Source organism: Mustela nivalis (assembly GCF_964662115.1).
Source record: "Mustela nivalis genome assembly, chromosome: 4".
NCBI lineage: Eukaryota > Metazoa > Chordata > Mammalia > Carnivora > Mustelidae > Mustela > Mustela nivalis.
Genome location: NC_139023.1, coordinates 137,794,944 through 137,819,606, shown reverse-complemented (window position 1 = coordinate 137,819,606; position 24,663 = coordinate 137,794,944). Strand labels below are relative to the sequence as shown.

The following is a 24,663-nucleotide window of genomic DNA, read 5'->3' as shown; positions in this document are numbered from 1 at the left end:
TCCTCAGACCCAAAGTGCCCTAGCCTGTTTCCCTGACAACAATCTTATAGTTACATGGCCACTAATGGCTTGTTACTGTTACTCTTCCTTCTCTCTCTATGGAAATGTATGAACCTTTTATCTCCTCTGCTAAGAGCAGCTTTCTGACTTCCTCCCTGGAAGTCACCACCCTGAGTTGACTAAAGAAGACTAAACGGACATTCCAAGACACTTCTCTGTGAATACATCCCCATCGATATTGTACCTTGATCTTTGTCATTATGGAGCATGATTAATTCAGTTTCATAGTCCCAGCCACATCTTCCAGGACAGAGGATGAATAGAACCCCTGTTGTGTTCTGGATATTTCTAGGAGCTGAAGAAAGAACAGCAAATATAAAGTCCATCTCCACAGAGTTTACAGTCTATATGCATCTATATAGTGATTATCAACCAGGAAAGGGTGAGAGGACATTTATAGTTTGAAGAAGTAATTAAATTAAATATTTGGTTTGTTTTTAGTCACAATATTTTGTTAATTTTAAAATATGAAATAAGTTTAAAGGAGGGCATGCTTTGTGTATACAGAGAGAAAATAGGCTTTAAAGAGCTAAAAATAGTAGAACAGAGGACTTCAGTAGTAAGACCCTTATTTTTGTTATGTAAACTTAAATAGTAACTCTAAAGCAGGAATTTCAAATGATTAAACAGGGGAACTGCCATAAAACCCCCTATGGGAGATGACTCGGAAGCAGAATCTCCTCAGATCACTAACTACTTCCCATATGCAAGGGCCAGCACCATTCAAACATAGGATTCTGTGCACCCCCAACTCAGTGGTTTACATTTCCATTCTTACTGGTGTTGCTTTGAGGTACTTCCCTACCCAAGACCGTTAGACTTTCTTATGAAGCTATATTTTGCCTCTTCTCTTTATTAAAAACTAATTCTAAGGGTAGGGCAATCTAGACACCCAGATCTTCTTCAAAGCGCACAGCACAGTGCAGGTCACACATCAGAGCCTCAAATTTATTGACCAATTCATTTTCTCATCTCCTATTCGTCAACTGCCTATAGGCCTATGTGTGATACATCATATAACGTACATATATAACATATAAATTATACATGTATATATAATGTGTATATATTATATATGTATGTCCACATCTATATAAATATATCTTATATTTCATAACTGCTTATTTTTATCACAAGACTTTTTTTTCATCAGAACTAAAATTCCCCTTTAGCTTCTCATGGTCATAGCTTTTGCTCATGGTCATTATCCCAAGATTTTGTGCCTTGATATTTTTTTTTCATCATGAAGCAAGATCAGTTCTGAATCACAGTCATAGCTACACCTTCCAGGGCAAAGGACAATGCTCAGACCATCGTTTCTCTAGAGTGACAGGATGTTTTCTGGACATTGGCCCGCAATGTTTCTTTCTTTCATCCTTTCAGAAATAAAACATTGTCAAGGAAAACCTCACAGTCACTAAAATCCCTGGAAGGAGTTGAGGTGGAGGTGGTGAAGTAGGGACCTTCTGACCCACCTTCAGATGGGTAGTTGTGGAGAACCACTTTTTCCATGCTGACATTAACACTGTCTTCTCAGTGCTTCTCCCACTGGGGGTTCCCTGGGCTCAAGAGCACAAGTGTCTCCCAGCCTACTCCCTGGAGAACTAAGCCCAAGAGGAAAGCAATCCAAAAATACTGATGTGACTGGATTGATGCCTGAGAAAGAGATTTAAACTGGGACATTTTTATCTTTCAGCTGTTGGATATGGAAAACAAATATACATTCCACTCTCTCCAAGAACAGGTGAAGGCATTTCATAAGCAAATGGTCAGCTGGGCGACTTTAGGTTGAGTTTTCCACTCCTTCTATCCCTTCTTATTTCTCCCCATTTTTCTGGCAGTAAACTCCTAGCCCTAATTGTTCTCTACAACTCACGCTTTCTATCAGTATTTATTAAGGAATCCAAAATGTCCTCTGTCTTTACTGCTGTGTGACTATAAAAGACATTTACCAATGACTGCTTACATTCTAGATGGAAGACAAAAACATGAAATACATACAGAATCTGTACAATAATGATTCAAAAGATCCCAGGAGTGTTGGTTGGAGGCATTGTGGATGATAGAGACCTAAGCTGAACTTGGAAGGGTCAACAGCATTTGCGTACGGGAATGGCTCAAAGGCCATTCCCAGTGAGGTAAGAGGTGGGCACAAGCAAGATGAGTGGGGAGGGTCAAGAAAGGATTTGTCTGATTCCATCAGAAGTCACAGCATCAAGGTTCATGTGTGTGTATACCCAATTTTTATTGCCTACATATTATTCTTCTTTATTCCTCTCTTTCAAGGGTAGGTGAATGGAAGCACATAAGACAGAATGATTCATAACTTGTCAAGGACTTGGCATAATTCAATATAGGGAGATATCCCAAACCAGTACTATCACTGCCCCAGTGAAAAATCACAGATACTCCTCAAAGTGAGAGATAAATGGAACCAGAAGTGGATGTCACTCTACCCACAAAGGAGCAAGAGGAAAATCTCAAGATGATATTATTTCTTTTTCTCTCCTCTCCCCCACCTTAACTGGAGATGTTTGCTCCTTCAGATCTTGGTTTCTGCTTTTGTATACCATCTATTCCTATAGCTTTTAAATGAATATGCATAAACTCTGAATCATAAGACTAAAATGAGCACCATTCCAAGAACCCTGAATGTGGCATGGAGATTCACAGCCAGGATATGTAGGCTGGCTGAAAGTGAGGACAGGGGTTCTTTGTGATCCTGTTTAACACCTACACCTTCTCACCCTAATAATGGACTATTGTGCTCCTCTGGGCTCCATGACTCACCAGTACTTGGATTCAGATAGGTGGAGTTTTTTTCATTTGTAAAGGATTTTTTAACGAGGGGGGGGTGATGGATCTGGAAACTAGACAATAAGGAACCTCTAAAGCAATATAGTTTTCTGAAGGAGAAAAGAGTTGCCCCTTAAATATATTATTCTAAAATTTGGCTGATGGCAGCAACACATTGATTTTAACCACTTTGTTTTGCTAGTAAATGATGGCAGGATCAGCTGTGGCTTATGCCTCTTTCACTATAATCAGTTCTAGGCTGAGAGAGGAGGAATTATGCTTGACAGGTAATTAAGAAAACTGACAAGAAATAGCATTTGGTCTCTTTGAAGGTGAACTACAGTTTGTAAAAGATAATCTAAATCTAATTTACCAAAACCCCAGATGGCAAAGCTATGAGCAGTATCGCCTCTGTTTGGTTTATATTAAATTAATCTTTCCTTACTTTCCATTTACTGTTTTTTAAATTTTAACTTCAACATGGAAAGGAAGGACTAAAACTTTGCACAGGCTGAGTTTGGAATACAGCAGTTTCTGGGTCACTGCTGAATATAAGATGTAGAAACACTGACTGGGAATACAGACTGCCTGGGGTTGGAACTGAGGCTGGACTGACCAATGTCAAAAGAATGAGTGTTCAGTCATGATGCTGAAGAATGAAGGATGAAAGCAACATATACTAAGATTTCAGCAGTAAGAAATAAAATTGTTTTAGAAACTTACCTTCTTATCAAGTAATGGGAAAAGAAAAAAACTATTGATCCTATCTACAAACCCCTATGGGAAGTTGTTTATGCCTTAACCACTGTTGGGTGAAAGAAAAAAACCTCATTCTCCTAGGTGTGAAAAGAGATACTTCTCAAAAGTTTGGTCTTCATATGGCTCAGATCTTCTGGAAAGGTATCGATTTCAAATATTCTGATTGGGTCCAGGCTAGGAGTAGAAGAAGTTGTCCGGTAAGTGTGCTCATTGATAATCAGTCTTCCCCACTCTTCTCAGACACAACCTAGATCACCCTTTTGTTATGACCTGCTTTCCTTCCATAGAAATGGCTATTTCCCTCATGCAATGTCCAGGAGCAACTCACAGTTTAAGGTTCTTAGAAGCTAGGGACACAGATCATCTCCTCACTGCTTTTGTTTGCTTGGGTCTGCAAAGACAGGAGAGAATTTCCATCATTATTCCTAAGATCTGTGGCTGCTATTCCTAACAAATAAGGAAGAAAAGAAAACCTAATATCTCGTATTCTTTTCTCTGTCCATTCCATGAATAAATCAATGACTAGACCTAATGACTTAACATTATGCTACTAACCTAGGAGAAATTACCTGTTGTAACCAAGAGGACAACTACATATTATAAAACACATGCTTTACAAAACCCAAATCTATCTTCCTTATGACAGTTTTGTGGGAGAGCCAGATCCCAGCAGTATTTTGGAGGTGGCTTTCCAGGTTTTCACTTATATATCACTCTTTAGAAACAGGAAGTAGAGTAATGGTTCTCTTCTTTTATGTTCTAATGATGGGAGCCATCCATTTGTCAACTTTCCCGTTGTTCTGTTAAGAAGATAAAGGCATTGGGCACCTGGGTGGCTCAGTGGGTTGGGCCTCTGCCTTCGGCTCCGGTCATGATCCCAGAGTCCTGGGATGGAGCCCCACACTGGGGCTCTCTGCTCAGCTGGGTGGGGGGGGGGGCGCTGCTACCCCTCCCCTGCCCCCGCCTGCCTCTCTGCCTACTTGTGATCTCTGTCTGTCAAATAAAAGAATAAATTCTTTAAAAAAAAATTCTCTCTTCCTTTAAAAAAAAAAAAGAAGATAAAGGCGTATAGGATGCTAAGACCAAGACTATCACACAACCGCCTCAAGAGACCACCTCTCCAAATCCCTTACATCCTCACAAAAAGCAAACAGGTCTGCAGGAAAAAAGAAAGAAGCAAACCCAAACCATTTCCTCTCCATCTTCTTTACCTCATGAAAGGTCTATGCCATATTCTCTGTATTTCTGATGGCCATGCCCAGGCTCTCCTTATAAATAGGTGGCATATAAGATTTTTTTAGTCCAGAATTTGAGACCAAATTATCAAATGTGATTGCACCATTTAAGCTGCCTTTCTTTGAATAGAAAACTCTGAATGTAGAGCTCCCCCACCCAGGATAGGTGACATCTTAAATTACTATCAGCTATTACCTTAAATTATCAGTTAACACATCAGAAAGGAAAGAGACCCAAATTAAAAGACTATAACAAAGTGAAAGGTGTTAAAAAGAGAAGAAAGTACCCTGGAGGAGAGTGAAGGAGCCTAGAGAAACAAAAGGACCTAACAAAGAGCATGGGAGACAGATTCTGATCTTTTGATGAGGAGGAATAACTCAGAGCTGGACAACTGTAAAGTAGTGACAATGTTTGGTATTTTTATTTTATTTTATTTATTTGTCAGAGAGAGAGAGAGAGAGCAAGCACAAGCAGGGGGAGCAGCAGAGGGAGAGGGAGAAACAGACTCCCCACAGAACAAGGAGCTGGATGTTGGACTCTATCCCCAGGACCCTGACATCATGATGTGAGCTGAAGGCAGATGCTCAACTAACTAAGCCACTCAGGCGTCCCTAAATGGTAACAAGGTTAACAGCACTCATCTTACAGTGAAGAAGGAATGGGATAACGCATATTTTAAGCACCTTGAATTGCAAAATGCAATATCTATATTGATTTATTTATGTTTAATTCTAAGACTGGCACTTGCTCTGCCACTTAGAATTATTTTACCTGTCTTTGATTACTAGCTTCTAACTTTTTGGAAAAAAAAAATCTAAATACTTATGGTTTATACAGTCAAATGAATAATTATAGGACATAATACTTTGGACTAAATTTTAATTTAATTGTTATCAACTTGGGATATATGAAGCTAAAACATTTAACTATTTCTCATCTAAACATTTCCTTTTTCTAATTAAATGTTTGGGAAAATGGTAGATTGTTCTATTAGGAATATTTTCATCAACCAGCAGAAAACAGAATTCAACTCAAATCTTAAAAAATGAAGAATCTTCTTCTACCTCTAAGAGGACTACTTTTAGAGGTACAGGAAGTTAAGAGAATCAACGAGGCATGTTGAAGCACCTACAGATTAGTACCAGCAGGAAGCCACTACCACTACTGGGCTGAGAGGGCAAGAGGAGCTAGAGGAGAGCAGGAGTTGTGGTCATGGACGGGTGTAAGCTACTGCTAAAGATATGCAGCTATAGCAAAGCAGTGAAGGTTCTAGGGTAATAAATTCCTTGACCCCATACTTTGATCTCCTGTTGACATTTCCCATGAGTCGAATCTGTTCAGAACCAGAAGCAGAGGAGCCCAGGAGATGCAGTCCCCAGGAATTAGTTTCCAGGGTATGGGGCAGAGCAATAAAGGAGAAAGAATGGAGAGACAACTAGACAATAACTAGCACAGGACCCCCTTCAACTTGTGAGTCCAAGGGTCTCAGAAGTTATTTTGCCTCACATCACAGAATAAAAGATAGGATTTCAAAAGACTAGTCAATATTAGAACAACCCAACACCATGTGCCTCCTGATGTGCTGCACAAAGGAAGCACAGCATTACATCACATCTCTGATATCCCCACCAAAAATCCTAACCTAAATATGATCACTATGATGACAAAAATCCAACTTGACGAGCATTCTGTAAAATGTTCTTCAAAAAATGTAGAATCGTGAAAGATGAAGAATGACAAAAAAAGCGTTCTGCATTGAAGGAGATAAATGAGACATGAAAACTACATGTAATATGCCTTCCAAATTGGATCCTAGGTCAGAAAACTCTAAAGGACATTAGTCAGAAAACTGACAAAATTTAAGTAAGATCCGTAGGTTAGGTAAGTGTAATTCATTGTTAATTTTTCTGATTTTGATAATTGTACTGATTACAGAAAAGAATGTCCTTTTCTTACTTAAAGGAAACGCAACACTAAAGTATTTCACGTTAAAGGGAATGATTTCTCAAACTTATTCTCATATCATTTCCCAAAAGGTGTATGTGTGTGTGTCTGTGTGTGTGAGAGAGACAGAGACAGGGAGACAAAGGGAGAGAGAATGATCTAGCAAGGAAGTAGGGGAGCATATAAACAATTTGATAGATTTGGGTAAAATCTATCAGAGGAGTTCTTATTCTACTCTGTGAAATTTTCTGTAGGCGTAAAGTTAAATTTTAAAAGAAAGAGAGAGGGATAGCCAGTGATTGAGGATGATGCTGACAAAACTGCTCGTTTACACTGAGGGAATGGCTACTTCCCCACAGTTTCACCAGAGCCTCATTAAATGCGTAATACTTGGACTCTTTCTGGGCACCAGTGACTTCTTTCATTATAGAACTCCAACAGGGAATTTCTATACCTTTCATTAGGATTTGTACTGTTTTTATTTCTAATGGTCTGGCCTCAATGCTTTAATACTGGGAAGCTGCTGCTAATTCTTTTTGGGAGAATACATTTTCACATTAAAATAGGAAGAACCTAAGCAAAGCAAAAAGCCATGCTGTGTCTTTGTTGAAGGGCTTGGCATGAAATTGCAGAATTTTCTGCCACCCATGTAAGGAAGTGAGTGACTGATGAGCCTAATACCTATGCCAGCCTTGAAATTGGATTATTTTCCTCCTCCAAAATAGAACTGCTAATATAACGTTGGCTTTCTGGAAGAATGGTAGCAATTTGCTTATTTCCCCACTGCCTCATCCTATCCCCTGAGTAGTTGTTTGAAAAGACTATGATTACATATACAGTACACACATGCATCTTTCTGGATGTCTTAGAGAAAATCAATAACTGCACCAGTTTTTAGGGTGGGAAAGGCACAACTAAACCTATACAACTTCAAGGAAAGTTAGAATATGATTCCAGCTTTTACAAAACTCTAAATTAATTAGAATTAATTAATTAATTAATTTCATTTGTTTTGGTGGTGATTGTTTTTTATTTGGGAAGTCTGAAGATGGGGAAATGTCCATATTTTTCAGCATGTTATCTATTTGAGTCCAAATAATGTTACCATAAGACTAAAAAAAGGGAAGAAATTCTATGATGTCACAACATCATAGGATTGAAAAAAAGGGAAACAGTGGCACCAAGTATCAGTATGATTGCTTTTAAGATTTAGACTGCCAGATAAGTATCATTAGCTTAAGTGTCATTTTCTATGGTACCAGAATTTCAATGTGTCATTAAGTCAACGGCATGTATTAAAGACCTACTATGTGCCAGATACCATATGGAAACAGTCAAGTAAGACTTGATTCTGCTCTAAAGTTGCTTTAATAATCCATGATTTCCTTTTGCCAACAAAACTGATGGCTAACATAAATACAGTATTATACTTTGGCAGATGTAAATTCATATAAATATAAATACTATAAATATAGCACTTATTCCAAGAACTACACTTAAGGAAAAAAAATGTTCAGGATACTTACTGGGCAAATGGCTGTACAGGAAGGTTAAGGTCAGGGGGTAGGGCACATACAGAGCCCACATAGCTGCAATCTTTGAATCAACAATATTTTTCCCATATATAATTCATTCATACAGTGACTTATTTTGCAAAGAAGTATCATCTTGTTAAACTGCAGTTAAGTGTCAAAAACACATTTTTTAACTAATACATCTGGTTCAGTATTGCAACTGAACAGCAGAAGAACAAGAATAAATTCAACATATGTTCTACTTGTTAACATAACCGCCTCATATCACCGTTAAGTTTATTAAAAGTAATATGCTGCAAGATTCCAATTGTAATTTCAAAAGAATCCCAAGCATGTTTGTGACAACGGCTCAACACCACTGAAATAAGTTCAAAGGTACCCAAGTGAGCATTTCAAAGGACAGCACTGATGTGGATAGATGAATAAATTCTGGTGTAATTTAAAAAAAAAAAAAAAAAGCTCTTAACTTTATAATGTTCCTTTATACATGAGTTTGAAGGTCCAAAGCAATATGACACAACTATTATTATTATTATTTTTAATATTTTATTTATTTATTTGACAGAGAGAGACACAGTGAAAGAGGGAAACAAGCAGGGGGAGTGGGAGAGGGAGAAGCAGGCTTCCCGTGGAGCAAGAAGCCCAATGCGGGGCTTGATCCCAGGACCTTGGGACCTGAGCCAAAGGCAGATACCTAATGACCCAGCCACTCAGGCGCCCATTAAGTGTTATTATTATTATTCTTTTTGAATGCAGAACACATCTTTATTATAGCAATATATAAAGCAAATAACTTCAAATGTTCATAACCACAACTGTACGTTATTAATGAATGCTGGTGTTATTCAACTTGCTCAGATTTGAAGGAAGAGCTGATGTGTAAATTCCTGAAATTCATGGACCTTCATAAAAATGGGGGTTGAAATGCATGTACATGTTTTAAGAGTATTCCAGTTTTTATTCTCCTCTTAGTCCCCATCTCGGCATTTTCACATGTCCTCAGTGAGTTAACCAAATTCAAGGCATTTTGTTGCTAAGAGATCTGGCAAGGTTATGTTTGTCAGTGGCAATATTCTTACAAGTTAATAACTGCTGGTCACCAAGAGATTTTTGACCTAGTTCCCTCTTCCTCCAGGGCAAATGAGCTTTCACCTGGGTACTCAGTTCAAACCCTACAGACTGAATAGCCTTCAAATACCTCCTTTAAAAGCACTTTAAACAGCCATTTCCATTTCAATAGTCAGTTGAGGATTGTACCCCTCAATCTGAAAGTCTTCAGCCTTGAAGTCATCCATTGTCTCAACTTTTCGAAGGATTTTGAGCTTCCGGAAAGGCCTTGGTTCTTGCTGAAGCTGCATTTTCAGCGGCTCAATGTGATTCAGGTAAATATGTGCATCTCCCAAAGTATGTACGGAGTCACCTGGCTTTAGTCCTGTGATGTGTGCAATCATGTAGGTGAGCAGGGCATAGCTGGCGATGTTGAAGGGCACGCCCAGGCCCATGTTCCCTGACCTCTGGTACAGCTGGCAGGACAGTTCACCATTCACCATGCAAAACTGGCAGAGGGCATGGCACGGAGGGAGGGCCATCAGAGGAATATCTTTTGGATTCCAGCCACTCAGGATGATTCTTCTGTCATTGGGGTTGGTTTGATTGTGTCAATGACCTTTTGCAGTTGGTATACTCCTTGACCTGAATAATCTGAATCCTTATCTATGTATTCTGCCCCAAAATGCTTCCACTGAAAGACATAAACTGGGCCTAAATCCCCTTCTTTTCTGTTGGAGAACCCCAAGCTGTCCTAGAAGTCTCGAGACCCATTGGCATCCCAGATTTTCACTCCCTTGGAAGACAGTTCCTTAGCGTTTGTAGATCCCTTGATAAACCACAGCAACTCCTCCAAAACACCCTTCCAGAATACACGTTTGGTTGTCAGCAGAGGAAATCATCTCTCAGGCTGTAACGCGCCTGCATTCCAAGCACTGACAGCGTGCCGGTGCCGGTGCGGTCATTCTTCCGGACACCGCAGCGCAGGATATGCTCAATCTGCCCCAGGTACTGCAGCTCCCGGTGGGGTGCCGGCTGCAGCTCCGCGGTCAGTTTCTGCGCCGCGGGCGGCGACGGCGACAACGGGCGCCGCAGCTCGGAGCCCGGGGCGGGCATGGCGCTCAAGTAGCTGCCAAGTATTATTATTTTTTTTTTAAAGATTTTATTTCTTTATTTGTCAGAGAGGGAGAGAGAGAGAGAGAGCGCACAAGCAGAGAAAGCAGCAGGCAGAAGGAGAAGGTGGCTCCCCGCTGAGCAGAAAGCCTGATGCAGAACTCATTCCCAGGACCCTGAGATCATGCATGACCTGAGCCAAAAGCAGACACTTAACCGACTGAAGCACCTAGGCATCCACCAATTAAATATTGTTAATTAGTTGTTATTCATACAGTAATTTGATTGATTAATAAACTAAATATTATTTTCCATTAGAAGAATACCATAGGAAATATTCTATAATGTGGAAACATGCCTGTGATAGAATGTTGTATGGTAGCAAGTTTCCAAGATAGCCCATCACTGTTTCCTACCTTCCGGTATTCACACCCTTGCACAGTTGTATCCTACAGTGTACTAGGGTTAGCCTGTATGACCAGAGAATACAACAGAAATGATGTCACTCTCCAGATTAGGTTATAGAAGACTACAGCTTCTGTCTTGCTCTCTATCTATCTCTTTCTCAGAACTCACTGTGGGAGGCCAGCTTCCATGCCTGTCAGCAGCTCTATGGAGAGGCCTACCTGGCGAGAAACTAAAGCCTCTTTGCCAATAACCACATGAATGTGGTTGGGAGCCAGTGGGTTCCCCAGCCCTGTAAATGACTACAACCCCAGCTGACAAAGACTATACAATCTCATAAGAGACTTTGACCCAAAACCATTCAGCTAAGATGCTTGTGAGATAGTGTTTATTGTTTTAAGCAGCTAAGTTTCAGGGTAATTTGCTACACACAACAAATAGTTAATACAGCAACATGTAACCAAAAATATACAATAGGAAATTTGCCAAAATTTAATACTAATTCTCAGTGACCAATTAGTCACTCTAATAAAAAATTTTCATTTTTTATTAGGTTTCTGGTATATTTTCTGGTTTTCTGTATTTAGTATATATATCACTTTTTTTTTTTAAAGGAAAGATTTTGTTTTAAGACAAAGTACAATTTAGAATGGATTTTCTTTTATTTTATTGCCATGTGTTTGCTACAGGGTTTTTCAGGGACAATGATTAGCACAGATACAGAAAGAGGGACTGTAATTCTAAATAGTATAATTTGGTCAAGCTTTTGAATCAAATACTAATCTGAGATTACCAACCCAGATGACTGTGGCCACAAAAGTATATCCTACCACTCCAGTTAGTGCCCTGAAAAAGCCTTTTTAATTTTAACAGAATTTCATATTTATAGAAAAGTTGTAGAAATAGTACAAAATTTTCTGTATACCATCATCCCTATATAATGACATGATCTGGGGCGCCTGGGTCGCTCAGTCATTAAGTGTCTGCCTTCAGCTCAGGTCATGATCCCAGGGTCCGGGATCAAGCCCCGCATCAGGCTGCCTACTCACTGAGGCGCCTGCTTCTCCCTTTCCCACTCTCCCTGCTTGTGTTTCCTCTCTCTCTCTGTCAAATAAATAAATAAATTCTTTAAAAAAAATAATAATGACATGATCTATTTATGAACATTTTACCTCATTTGCTTTCACCATTATCAATAGACAGATGATCGATAATGAGTATATTTTTTCTTCACAGCACTTATCATTGTTGTAACTTTACATTTATTTGTATAGTTATTTGATTAATTTTTTTCATTCCAAATAGATTATAATTACTACAACTTTTTTGTTCGCCATTTACCCTGGTGGTTAAAACTGGCTCATAGCAAATGCTCAATATTTTGTTTTATGAGTGAAGAAATGATAGGAATGGAAGATGAAGAGAGTACATGCCTCAACTACTAAAGTTGTAAGGAAGTTATATGTGTTTTATTTATGCCCATCAGTTGGGCAAGTCAGTAAAATTCCATATAGAATGCTGATGTAAAATCCAAAAGCTATTTGTTGGAGGGCCAACAGAGCAGAGAACTGGGAGCAAAAGAGTCGGGCTCAGAAATAGAATTTAAAGGAAGAGATTAAGTAAAGTTTCCCATTAGAGAGGTTATTTGAGTTCTGTGTATTGGTCAGATGGGCCAGAATATGCTGCACTAACAAACTACCCCAGTGCACAGGGTTTTAAAAAAGAAAGATTTATTTCTACTTCACAATACATGGTTAATACATAATCAATGATTCGTGCTACTCAGCTGAGAACTCTATCATTCCAGGACCCAGGCTAATAGAATAGCAACTATCAGGACCCCTGCTAGTAATGATGCCAGAAGAAAAGGAAATTCCCGAAGGTCTCACTTCACTAATGAAATGCTCTGACTTAACCATGACATTTGTCATTGTCATTTCTGCTTTGAACTCAGTGTCCACAAGTAGTCTCAAAGTTCACACAATCACAAGGGCACCAGGAAATTTGATTCTACCACACGCCTGGCAGACAGAGAACTGGTAACACTGGTGAAGAGCACTCACAATTACTAGCTTTGATGTAGCTATTACATTTCCTCCTCAGCAATCTCTACCACAAACTGGTTTTACAGAGTAACAACAAATCATGAGCATTTTACAGAAATTCAACATCGAGTCATTGTTCATATTTATCCAAGCACAAGCATTTTCCCCCCTTCCCATCCTTCTCACCTTTCTTCCTTCTACTTCTTCAGTGGGATCCCTAAACATCCCAGAAAGTTTTAATGACAAAAAGGAAGAATAACTAATCATTTGTTTGAAACCTTTTTAGTATTTATTTATACTTATACATTCAACATATTTAGAGCACACATACTATTTACCAATAGAATTTTTCATTGTAAAACATTACTTAAAACAACTTATAATTTCAACTCAATTTCTTTTTATTTATTTATTTATTATTTGATGGAGAGATCCCCAGTAGGCAGAGAGGCAGGCAGAGAGAGAGGGATGCAGGCTCCCTGCTAAGCAGAGAGCCCGATGCAGGGCTCGATCCCAGAACCCCAAGATCATGACCCAAGATGAAGGCAGAGGTCCCCCTCAACTCAATTTCAATGTAAACAAGATAATGATGTGGTAAACCAAAAACACTAGTGAGAGGAATCCAAGTTTCTAATCATAACCACTTGTTCCAGAAATAATAGTTGAAAAAAATGGCTTTAATATTGATATTAGATTTTTTTTTAAGATTTTATTTATTTTTTTGACAGAGAGAAATCACAAGTAGGCAGAGAGGCAAGCAGAGAGAGAGAGAGGAGGAAGCAGGCTCCCTGCCGAGCAGAGAGCCCGACACGGGGCTGGATCCCAGGACCCTGAGATCATGACCTGAGCTGAAGGCAGAGGCTTAACCCACTGAGCCAACCAGGCACCCCTAATATTAGATTTCTGAGAGTAACTTCCATTGCCAAAGTCTAATTATGTTGGTCAAACCAAATCATATTAAACTAAATCCCTAACAAACAGATTAGCTTACAATATAGTCTAGTATCTGTTGAATCATAGTTGTAAGACACAACAAAAGTATCATTCAATACTCTTTGGCTGTTATTAGGCAGTAAACAGAAATAAGAACTGGGTCATATCTCAGATAATTTAAATAATGTGAAACAGAGGACAGGAATTCTACTATATACTCCAGAGATTTTGTGAACTTTATGAACAACTGAATAATTCAGTTCTCCCCTATACTAAAATTTCTTTAACTTCATTCTGTGTGCACATATTTGCCCTCTTGCAAATAAGTGAGTGAGTGTGCGTGCGTGTGTGTGTGTGTGTGTGTGTGTATGGATGCACATTCACACTTTACTTCTCACCAAAAGCCTTGAAGTAGACAAGAACAATGATGGCAGCTTTAGGAGGTTGGAAAATTAAACCAAAGAAAGAGGATTGATTTCATGGAAAATCTTTTGGAAAATCCTAGAAAAAGGAAAATCAGCTTCTGCTATTTCAAATTTTTCTGTCATTCATCCAGTACCTCCTCTGTGTGAAGTACTATTATGGAAACCAAAGATACACAGTAAATAAAATAAGAAAGGTCTCTGCTTTCATGGAGTTTATATTCTGGTTGGTGGAGGCAGGGGCAATCAGCCCATATAAATAAATGCAGGAATATCAGACCATGACAAACACTATGAAGAAAATAAAACAGAACAATAAACATGACCAGGAATGACTAAGATTAGGAGATGTTTTCGATATGGTCAGCAGTGAAGGATTTGGGGGGTTTGAACTGAAGCCTAATTGATGGGAGGGAGGCAGCTTTGTTGAAGATTACTCCAACAGGAAGGAAAAGCTGGTGTAAAGCCTCTAAAGCAGGGATGAGCTTGGCATATTAAAGGAAATTCTGATGGAAGAAAATACATACCTACTTATAATCTGGTGAAAAATGTGAATTCAAAGGATAAACAGAAAATCTTACAAGTTTCAGAACAGACAGGTATCTCATAGGAAAGATACTGGGGCTGACACAAAAGTTCTCCTTTCCTAAGGAGATAGTGGGGTGACACTGACAGCATTCTGAGGTAAAAGGATCACTCCTCTGTGACAAAGGAAAGTCAGTTTCAGCACAGGAAGACCCAGAAAGCTTCTCTTTAATACCGCCTTTATTAAAAAAAAGTTACTCAAAGAAGTAGTCTGGTGAAATAATAGTGACTCAGAATAAAAACCTCAATATATAGAAAAATGTGGTATAAAAGAAAAAGCAGTGAGCCATGAACCCAGTAAAACTTATTGTTGAAATAAGTGATAAAGTACTTGTAATATTTAAAGCAAATGTTAAGGAAAGATTCTTAACTACAACAGACCATGTTTAAACATTTTAATTTCAAACTGGAATGAAAAATACAGATTATTTCAACTAAACCTAGGCATTAGAAAAAAAAAAAGAAAAAGAAGAAATAAATAAGGAATGTTTGCCTTTTCATCTTTACAGTTATGGGGAAGGTTTCAGAGATAGTTTAAATTTTTATTTTGCTTGAGAAACATAGTTACAAGATGATTACTAAAATGTTGAGATATCCACTAGTAGAACAGATTCAGGATATATAATTTCCAGACATCTAGAGAGGGGGAAGAGGAATAAACAAAGTATAATAAAAAGGGAAGGCTATACATGTGTGGGAGCAGGGTATATATGGAAAATCTCTGTACTTCCCTTCAATTTCACTGTAAACCTGAAATTATTCTAAAAATACATAGCCTTAACTTTTTAGTGGAGGAAAAAATAAATCTTTAAAAATGAAAGCATAATATATGATTCTAATGATATGAAAATGTGGAAAAGGCAAATATAGAGACAATAAAAAGATGAGTGGTTGTGGGGGCTTGAGGTTGTGGGGTGAGGGCGTGAAGGGGAAAGAAGGAACAGATGGAGCATAGCAGATTTTTAGGTCAACAAAACCATTCTGTAGGGTACTATAATGAAAAATATATGACATCATGCATCGGCCAAAACCTATAGAACTATACAGCAGAGTGAACTCTAATGTAAACTATGGGCTTTAATTAATAATAATGTATTAATATTCACTCATGAATTATAACAAATGTACTAGACTTGTATAAGATATTAAAATTGGGGAAACTTTGGGGAGTGGAGAGGTAGAGGAAAAAGGGTAGATAGGAGCTCTCTGTGCTTTCTGCTTAATTTTCCTTTCAACCTAAGAATGCTCTAAAAACATAAAGTCTACTAATACAGAAAGAAAGTATGATAAATCCAGGAAAAGTCAAGGGAAAAAATCAAGAAAGCATTAAAAACACAAAACAAAAAGCCTAAAATATGATGGCAGAAACAAAACCAATCATATCAGCAGTCAAAACAAATGAATTAAAGGCCTATATATTAGAAGCTACAAAGTCTAGCTAAATGTCTATAAGAGACACCTACGTCAAATGAGATAAATCCATTAACATAAGGGAATGTTAGAATCTAACCAAACTAATGCAAGGAGAAAGAAAACAGAAGTGATTTCAAGAAAAAAAAATTAACTGGATTGAAAGAACAGTTATTAATAAGAATTACAATCCACCAAAGTAGCATAACAATCACAAACGTTTTTGTACCAAGTGACATTGCTTTAAATTGGAAAGCTAGAAGAATGATGAAATGTGATATATCCGCTACAATATTTGGAGATTTTAACATACCTCTCTCAAGAATTTGAATGAGTTTTCAGGAAAAAAAAAAAAAAGATACAAATAAGAATACAGAAGAGAGGAATAATCCAATTGTCATTTTTTAAAAAGATTTTATTTATTTATTTGACACAGAGAGAGAGAGATCACAAGTAGCCAGAGAGGCAGGCAGAGAGAAGGGAGGGGGGGGGGGGGGGAAGCAGGCTCCCTGCTGAGCAGAGAGACCTGGACACTGAAATCATGACCTGAGCCGAAGGCAGAGGCTTAACCCACTGAGCCACCCAGGCGCCCCTCCAATTATCATTTTTGACCTCAAAGTTATATATGAAAATTGTCATCAGCAAACGTGCTTTTTTCCAACTACTTATAGAATATTTATAAAAATGTACTATGTTTTAAGCCACAAAGATAATCACAGTAATTATGGAAGAAAAATAGTTTATAAAATCATAATGAAATGAAGTAGAAATAAACACAATAATAAAGTCAGGATCATAAGCGAGTAGAAAATATATTCAAATATATTATAAATCTAGAGAAATTAAAAGTGTTTGATACTGGCAATGACGAGATGGATCAATAGAACAGAGCAGAAAGTCAATATATAGATCAAAATAAAAATGGGAGTAAAAATCAGTATTTCAAATCAGTTGAGATAAAAGATCCATTAAATCATGTTTTACAATTTATTATAGCCATCTCAGGGAAATAATTGGATTATTTCCTCACCCTTTACTTCAAAATAAGTTATAATCAGACCTTCAGTTTAAACATTAAAAAATGAAATGACAAAAGAGAAAAATACAGCAATTAAAAAAATAATCTTAGGGTAGGGAGGGAGTTAAGATGGTGGAGTAGTAGGGACCCTATACTTTCCTACCCTTGAACACAGCTAGATAAATATCAAATCAATCTGAACACCCAAGAAATTAATCTGAGGACTGAGAGAACAAACTGCACAACTAGAGGTAAAAAAATGGCCACACTGTGGAAGGTAAACGGTACCTTCCTTCCTCCAAAGGTAGAAATCAGAGACATGATTTGAGGGAGAAAAGAATCCTTGGGTGCTCACAGGGGAAGGAGCCCTGATCATGGAGAGAGGAGAGAGAAAGAGAAAGTAGTGCATAAGGGATTGCATGAGAAAAACACTTCCCCAAAACCACTGATTAGGAAAATGAGCGGGCTGATTATCTTTTTTTTTTTTTTAATTTATTTATCTGACAGAGAGATCACAAGCAGGCAGAGAGGCAGGCAGAGAGAGAGGGGGGAAAGCAGGCTCCCTGCTGAGCAGAGAGCCCAATGCGGGGCTTGATCCCAGGACCCCAGCATCATGACCTGAGCCAAAGGCAGAGGCTTTAACTCACTGAGCCACGCAGGTGCCCCTGGGGTTGATTATCTTGAGCTTTTTCAAGCAACAGAGCTCAAAGACCAAAGTTTTAGAATTCCATCCTATAGGCAATGTGAAGCCCCACAGGTGTGAAGATGCTCCTGTGGAGGAGGAAGGGGTCTGGGAGTGGAAAGTGTGCTCTGAGAATGCCCTGGGCCATGTTGGGAGAGACAGTTCCCCTTCTTGGAGTGCACTTGGGAGAGCTAGTGGGCGCCGTTGCACTGCCCAGTTTCTTAGCATAGATACATATGCTGAGGGTCGTTAACCTAGACACTGGCTTTTTGCTATGCTTTACTATAAATTCCAACAGCACACGTTTGTATGAAGACCCTCTGTGACAAAACAGAACGGCCCCCAGCATAGGGAGACCCTCCTCCAGAGGATCAACCAGGATCAACCAGGATCAACCTGTGCCAGGTCCCCAAAATCTGGAGTCTCAAAAACCAGCTACATGCCTGAAATAAAACACAGGTGTGTTGCACTGCTGGTTGGGCAGATGGTCCAGACACAGGCAGGGTGAAGGCAGGGATCTGAAGGATACCTGGTACACATGAAGGGAGGTTGTTCACTCTTCTGTGAGAGCTTCCTGGACAGTGGCAGGCATGAACTCCCCTATCTGGGGGAAAGAGCTGGCTGATGCTATTCTTACTGCCACCCATCAGCATGGTCAGACTTCAGTGAACAACAAGGCATCCCACACAGGAGGCTTGAGCACCAAGTCATACCCCTCTGTGCCCTGCAAGTGCTTCTGTACTAGGGTGAGTATGCCTGAGAGTCAGAGCAGGAGTGGGCCTCTCCCCCAGGACACCAGCACAAACTCCCTTGCTCATACCAAGTCTAATGAAGATGGAGTGCTGCAATGCTTCAGCTCTAGTGGAAATAGGATTAGGCCTATTTTAACAAGCAAACCAGAGCGCAACTATTTAAAATTCCCCCACACACTGGACAAGGTCCAAACACTCCCCATGGTAGGCAAGAACAAACTCTGCAAAGAAAGGACTGACCTGAGGGAAAAAAGCAACCAAAACACAGTAGCAGAGTGCACACAGCATATACCAGAAATACTTCCTGAAGCACCAGGCTCTGGGCAATATATGATATCTTCTTAATAAAACCATTACTCTCAGGAGCAGGAAACATAACAGGCTTTTCTAACACAAAGAAGACAGAGACCTACCAAAATGTCAAGACAGAGGAATTCATCCCAAAAGAAAGAACAAGAAAAGATCATGGCCAGGGATCTACCTGAAACAGATATCTAAGTAAATGCCTGATCCAGAATTTAAAAAAATAATCATTAGGTACTAGCAGGGCTTTAGAAAAGCATAGAAAGCACCAGGGAGCCCCTTAGCACAGAGATAAAAGACCTAAAAACTAGTCAGATCAAAATAAAAAATGCTGGGCGCCTGGGTGGCTCAGTGGGTTAAGCCGCTGCCTTTGGCTCGGGTCATGATCTCAGGATCCTGGGATCGAGTCCCGCATCGGGCTCTCTGCTCAGCAGGGAGCCTGCTTCCTTCTCTTTCTCTCTCTCTCTGCCTGCCTCTCAGTGTACTTGTAATTTCTCTCCGTCAAATAAATAAATAAAATCTTTAAAAAAAAATTAAAAAATTTAAAAAAATGCTATAATGAAGGTGTGAAACCAACTGGATGTAATGGCCACAAGGATAGAAGAATCAGGGGAATGAATAAGTGATATAGAAGATAAAATCATGGAAAATAATAATGCTGAAGAGAAGAAAGAAAGAAAATTATTAGATAGCAGATGTGGACTTAGGGAAATCAACAACTCCATAAAGCACAATAGCATTCATATCATAGGAGTCCCAGAAGAAAAAGAGAGGGATATGGGGCAGAAGGTTTATTTAAGAAAAGTATACCCAAAGACTTTCCTAATCTGGGGAAGGAAACAGACATCCAAGTCCAGGAGGCACAGAGAACTTCCATCAAAAGCACCAAAAGCAGGCCAACACCAAGATATATCTATAGTCAAATATGCAAAATATAGAGATAAGGGGAAAATCCTGAAATCAGGAAAAGAAATACCTAATTTACAAAGAAAAGAAAATACCTAACTTATAAAGAAGACCAATAAAGTTAACAACAGACTTCTCCAAAGAAGCTTGACAGATCAGAAGGGAGTGTCCTGATATATTCAACATGCTGAATGGGGAAAATATGCATCCAAGAATATTCTATCCAGCAAGGCTGTTGTTCAGAATAGGAGAGATAGTGTTTCCCAGACAAACAAAATATTATGGAGTTCATGAACACTAAACCAACCCTGCAAGAAATACCAAAGTGAACTGTTTAAATGGAAAAGAAAGACCAAAAGTGACAAAGACTAGAAAGGAACAGAGAAAATCTTCAGAAACAATGACTTAACAGGTAATAAGATGGCATTATATTCATATCTATCAATAATTATTCTGAATGTAAATAGACTCAATTCTCCAATCAAAAGACATAGGTTACAGAAAGGATTAAAAAAAAAAGAGCAATCTACATGTTGCTTACAAGAGACTCATTTTAGACCTAAAGACACTTCCAGATTGAAAGTGAGGGCATGTAGAACCATTCATCATGTTAACAGACATCAAAAGATAGCTGCAGTAGCCATACTTACATGATATATTAGATTTTAAACCAAAGACTGTAACAGGAGATGAAGAAGGGCAGTATATCATAATAAAGGCATCTATCCAATAAGATCTAACAATTATAAATATTTATGTCCTCAACTTGGGAGCACATAAATATATAAACCAATTTATAACAAATATAAAGAAACTCATTGATAATAGCACAATAATAGTAGGGGACTTCGACATCCCATTTATAGCAATGGATAGATCATGTAAGCAGAAGATCAACATGGATGGACCAGATGGACTTAACAGATATATTCAGAACATTTCATCCTAAAACAGCAAAATACACATTCTTTCCAAGTGTACATGGAACATTCACCAGAATAAATCACATACTGGTCACAAATCAGGCATCAACAAGTACAAAAAGACAGATCACACTGTATTTTCAGGCCACAACACTAGGAAACTTGAAGTCAACCACAAGAAAAAATTTGGGAAGACTACAAATACATGGAGTTTAAAGAATGTCCTGCTCAAGAATGAATGGGTTAACCAGGAACTTAAAGAAGAAATTAAAATATATATATATATGGAAGGCAATGAAAGTGAGAACACAATGATCCAAAACGTTTGGGATGTAGCAAAAGTAGTCATAAGAGGGAAGCATATAACAATACAGGCTTATCCCAAGAAGCAAGAAAAATCTAAAATACACGACCTAACTTTACACCTAAAGGAACTAGTGAAGGATCAGCAACTAAAGCCTAAAGCCAGCAGAAGAAGGGAAATAATAAAAATTAGAGGAGAAATAAATGATATAGAAACAAACAAACAAAAAAATCCCAGTAGAATAGATCAATGAAACTAGGAACTAGTTTTTTTTTTAATTAATAAAATTGATAAACTCCTAGCCAGATTTATTGAAAAGAAAAGCAATAGGATCCAAATAAATAAAATCATGAATGAGAAAGAAGAGATCACAGCCAACACCCCAGAATAAAAAAATTATAAGAGAATATTATAAAAAATTACATGCCAACAAATTGGGCGATCTGGAAGAAATGGATAAATTCCTAGAAACATAAAAAATACCAAAATTGAAACAGGAAAAATTGAAAATTTGAACAGACCCATAACCAGCAAAGAAACTGAATCAGTAATAAAAAATCTCCCAACAAAAGTCCAGGCCCAGGGGTGCCTGGGTGGCTCAGTGGGTTAAAGCCTCTGCTTTCGGCTCAGGTCATGATCCCAGAGTCCTGGGATCAAGCCCCACATCGGGCTTTCCTGCTCGGCAGGGAGCCTGCTTCCTCCTCTCTCTTTCTCTGCCTGCTTCTCTGCCTACTTGTGATCTCTGTCTGTCAAATAAATAAATAAATAAATCTTAAAAAAAAAAAAAAAAAAAGTCCAGGCCCAGATGGCTTCATAGGGGAATTCTACCAAACATTTAAAGGAAAGGAAAGTTAATACCTATTCTTCTCAAACTCTTCCAAAGCTTAGAAGAGGAAGGAAAACTTCCAAACTCATTCTATGAGACCAGCATTACCTTGATTCCAAGACCAGACAAAGAGCCCACTAAAAAGAAAAATTATAGGCCAATATCCCTGATTAATATAGATGCAAAAATTCTCAACAAAATACTAGCAAATCAAATCCAACACTATATTAAAAGAAGGAGGGCATGTATTGCATGGAGCACAGGGTATAGTGCATGAACAGTCAATCTTGGAACACTGAAAAAAAAAGAAATGAAATAAAGAATTATTCACCACAATCAAATGGAATTTATTCCTGGGCAGCAGAAGTGGTTCAATATCAATCAACATGATATACCACATTAACAAAAGAAAGGATAAGAACCATATGATCCTCTTAATAGATGCAGAAAAAGTATTTGAAAAAGTACAGCATCCATTCTTGATAAAAACCCTCAACAAAGTAGGGATAGTGGGAACACACCTCAGCATCATAAAGGCCATAGAGGAAGACCCACAGAGAAAATCATCCTAAATGAAAAACTGAGAGTTCTTCCCTGAGGTTAGGAGCAAGACAGGGGAACCAATGTTGTTTAATGTACTACTAGAAGTCCTGGCCTCAGCAATCAGACAATAAAAAGAAATAAAAGACATCCAAATCAGCAAGAGAGAAGTGAAACTTTCACAATTTGCAGAATACATGATACTCTTTGTAGAAAACCTGAAAGACTCCACCAATTACTAGAACTGATACATGAATTTAGTAAAAAAAAATCAAGGTACAGAAATCTGTTGCATTTCTATACACCAATAACAAAGCAGCAAAAAAGAGAAATCAAGGACTCAATCCCATTTAAAATTGCACCAAAAACCATAAGATACCTAGGAATAAACTTAACCAAAGAGGGAAAGATCTGTACTCTGAAAACTATAAGAACACTTATGAAAGAAATTGAGGAAGACACAAAGAAATGGAAAAACATTACATGCTCATAGATTGGAAGAACAAATATTAAAATGGCTATGCTGGGACGCCTGGGTGGCTTAGTTGGTAAAGCAGCTGCCTTCAGCTCAGGTCATGATCCCAGTGTCCTGGGATCGAGTCCCACATCGGGCTCCTTGCTCAGCGGGGAGCCTGCTTCTCCCTCTGCCTCTGCCTGCCTGTGCTGGCTTTCTCGCTCTCCCTCTCTCTGACAAATAAATAAATGAAATCTTAAAAATAAATAAATAAAATAAAATAAAATGGCTATGCTACCCAAGGCAAACTACATATTCAATGTACCATCGCATTTTTGATAGAACTGGAACAAACAATCTTAAAATGTGTATGGAACCAGAAAAGACCCCAAATAGCCAAAGTAGTGTTGAAAAAGAAAACCAAAGATGGAAAAAATCACAATTCCAGACTTCAAGCTGTATTACAAAGCTGTAATCATCAAGATAGTATGGTACTGGCACAAAAACAGACACATAGATCAGTGGAATAGAATAGAGAACTTAGAAATGGACCCTCAACTCTATAGTCAACAATGCAGGAAAGAATATCCAATAGAAAAAAAACAGTCTCTGGGGTGCTCGGGTGGCTCAGTGGGTTGAGTCTCTGCCTTTGGCTTAGATCATGGTCTCAGGGTCCTGGGATTGGGCTCTCTGCTCGGCAGGCCATCTGCTTCCCCTCCACCCTCTGCCTGCCTCTCTGCCTACTTTTGATCTCTGTCAAATAAATAAATAAAATCTTAAAAAAAGAAAAAAGAAAAAAGACGGTCTCTTCAACAAATGGTGTTGGGAAAACTGGACAGCAACATACAGAAGAATGAAACTGGACCACTTTCTTGCACCATACACAAAGATAAATTCAAATGGATGAAGGACCTAAATGTGAGACAGAAAACCATCAAAATCCTCTAGGACAACCTAGAAGATGTCCTAGGACAAACCAAGGACTTTGTCCTTGGCCAGAGCAACTTCTTACTGGACATGTCTCCAAAGGCAAGGGAAACAAAAGCAAAAATGAATTATTGAGATTTCATCAAGACAAAAAGTTACTGCACAGTGAAGGAAACAGTCAACAAAACTAAAAGGCAACCTATGGAATGGGAGAAGGTATTTGCAAATGACATATCTGATAAAGGGTTAGCATCCAAAATCTATAAAGAACTTATCAAACTCATCAACCCCCCAAAAAAAAAGAACTTATCAAACTCATCCAATTAAGAAATGGGCAGAAGACATGAATAGACACTTTTCCAAAGGAGACATCTCCTAAATTCTAGGTGGCAAATAGGTACATGAAAAGATGCTCAACATCACTCAACAACAGGGAAATACAAATCAAAACTACAGTGAGATACCACCTCAGAGTTGTCAGAATGGCTAAAATTAATAACACAGTAAACAACAGATCGTGAGGATGCAGAGAAAGGGTAACCCTCTTACGCTGTTGGTGGGAATGTAAACTGGTGCAGCCACTCTGGAAAACAGGCTCCTCAAAAATCAAAAATAGAATAACCTATAACCCAGCAATTTCAGTACTAGGTATTGACCAAAAGGGTACAAAATATCTGATTCAAAGGAGCAATGTATATAGCAACATTATCAACAATAGCCAAAATATGGAAAAATCTC

General features: G+C 38.4%; 1 long non-coding RNA gene and 1 pseudogene across 2 annotated transcripts in view; both read right to left on the bottom strand.

Annotated features, from left to right (window-relative positions):
* The window catches only part of LOC309862901, an 88,317-nt gene extending 87,960 nt beyond the window's left edge, over positions 1-357 (bottom strand). The window contains exon 1 of the long non-coding RNA XR_014310780.1: positions 245-357. This is a non-coding gene — a long non-coding RNA (uncharacterized lncRNA). The remainder of the gene's footprint in view (positions 1-244) is intronic.
* Positions 358-9,026: 8,669 nt separating this feature from the next.
* On the bottom strand, positions 9,027-10,495 carry LOC309863005 (thymidylate synthase pseudogene; annotated as a pseudogene). Its single transcript has one exon. The product of its transcript is annotated as a thymidylate synthase pseudogene (transcript).
* Positions 10,496-24,663: the final 14,168 nt, after the last annotated feature.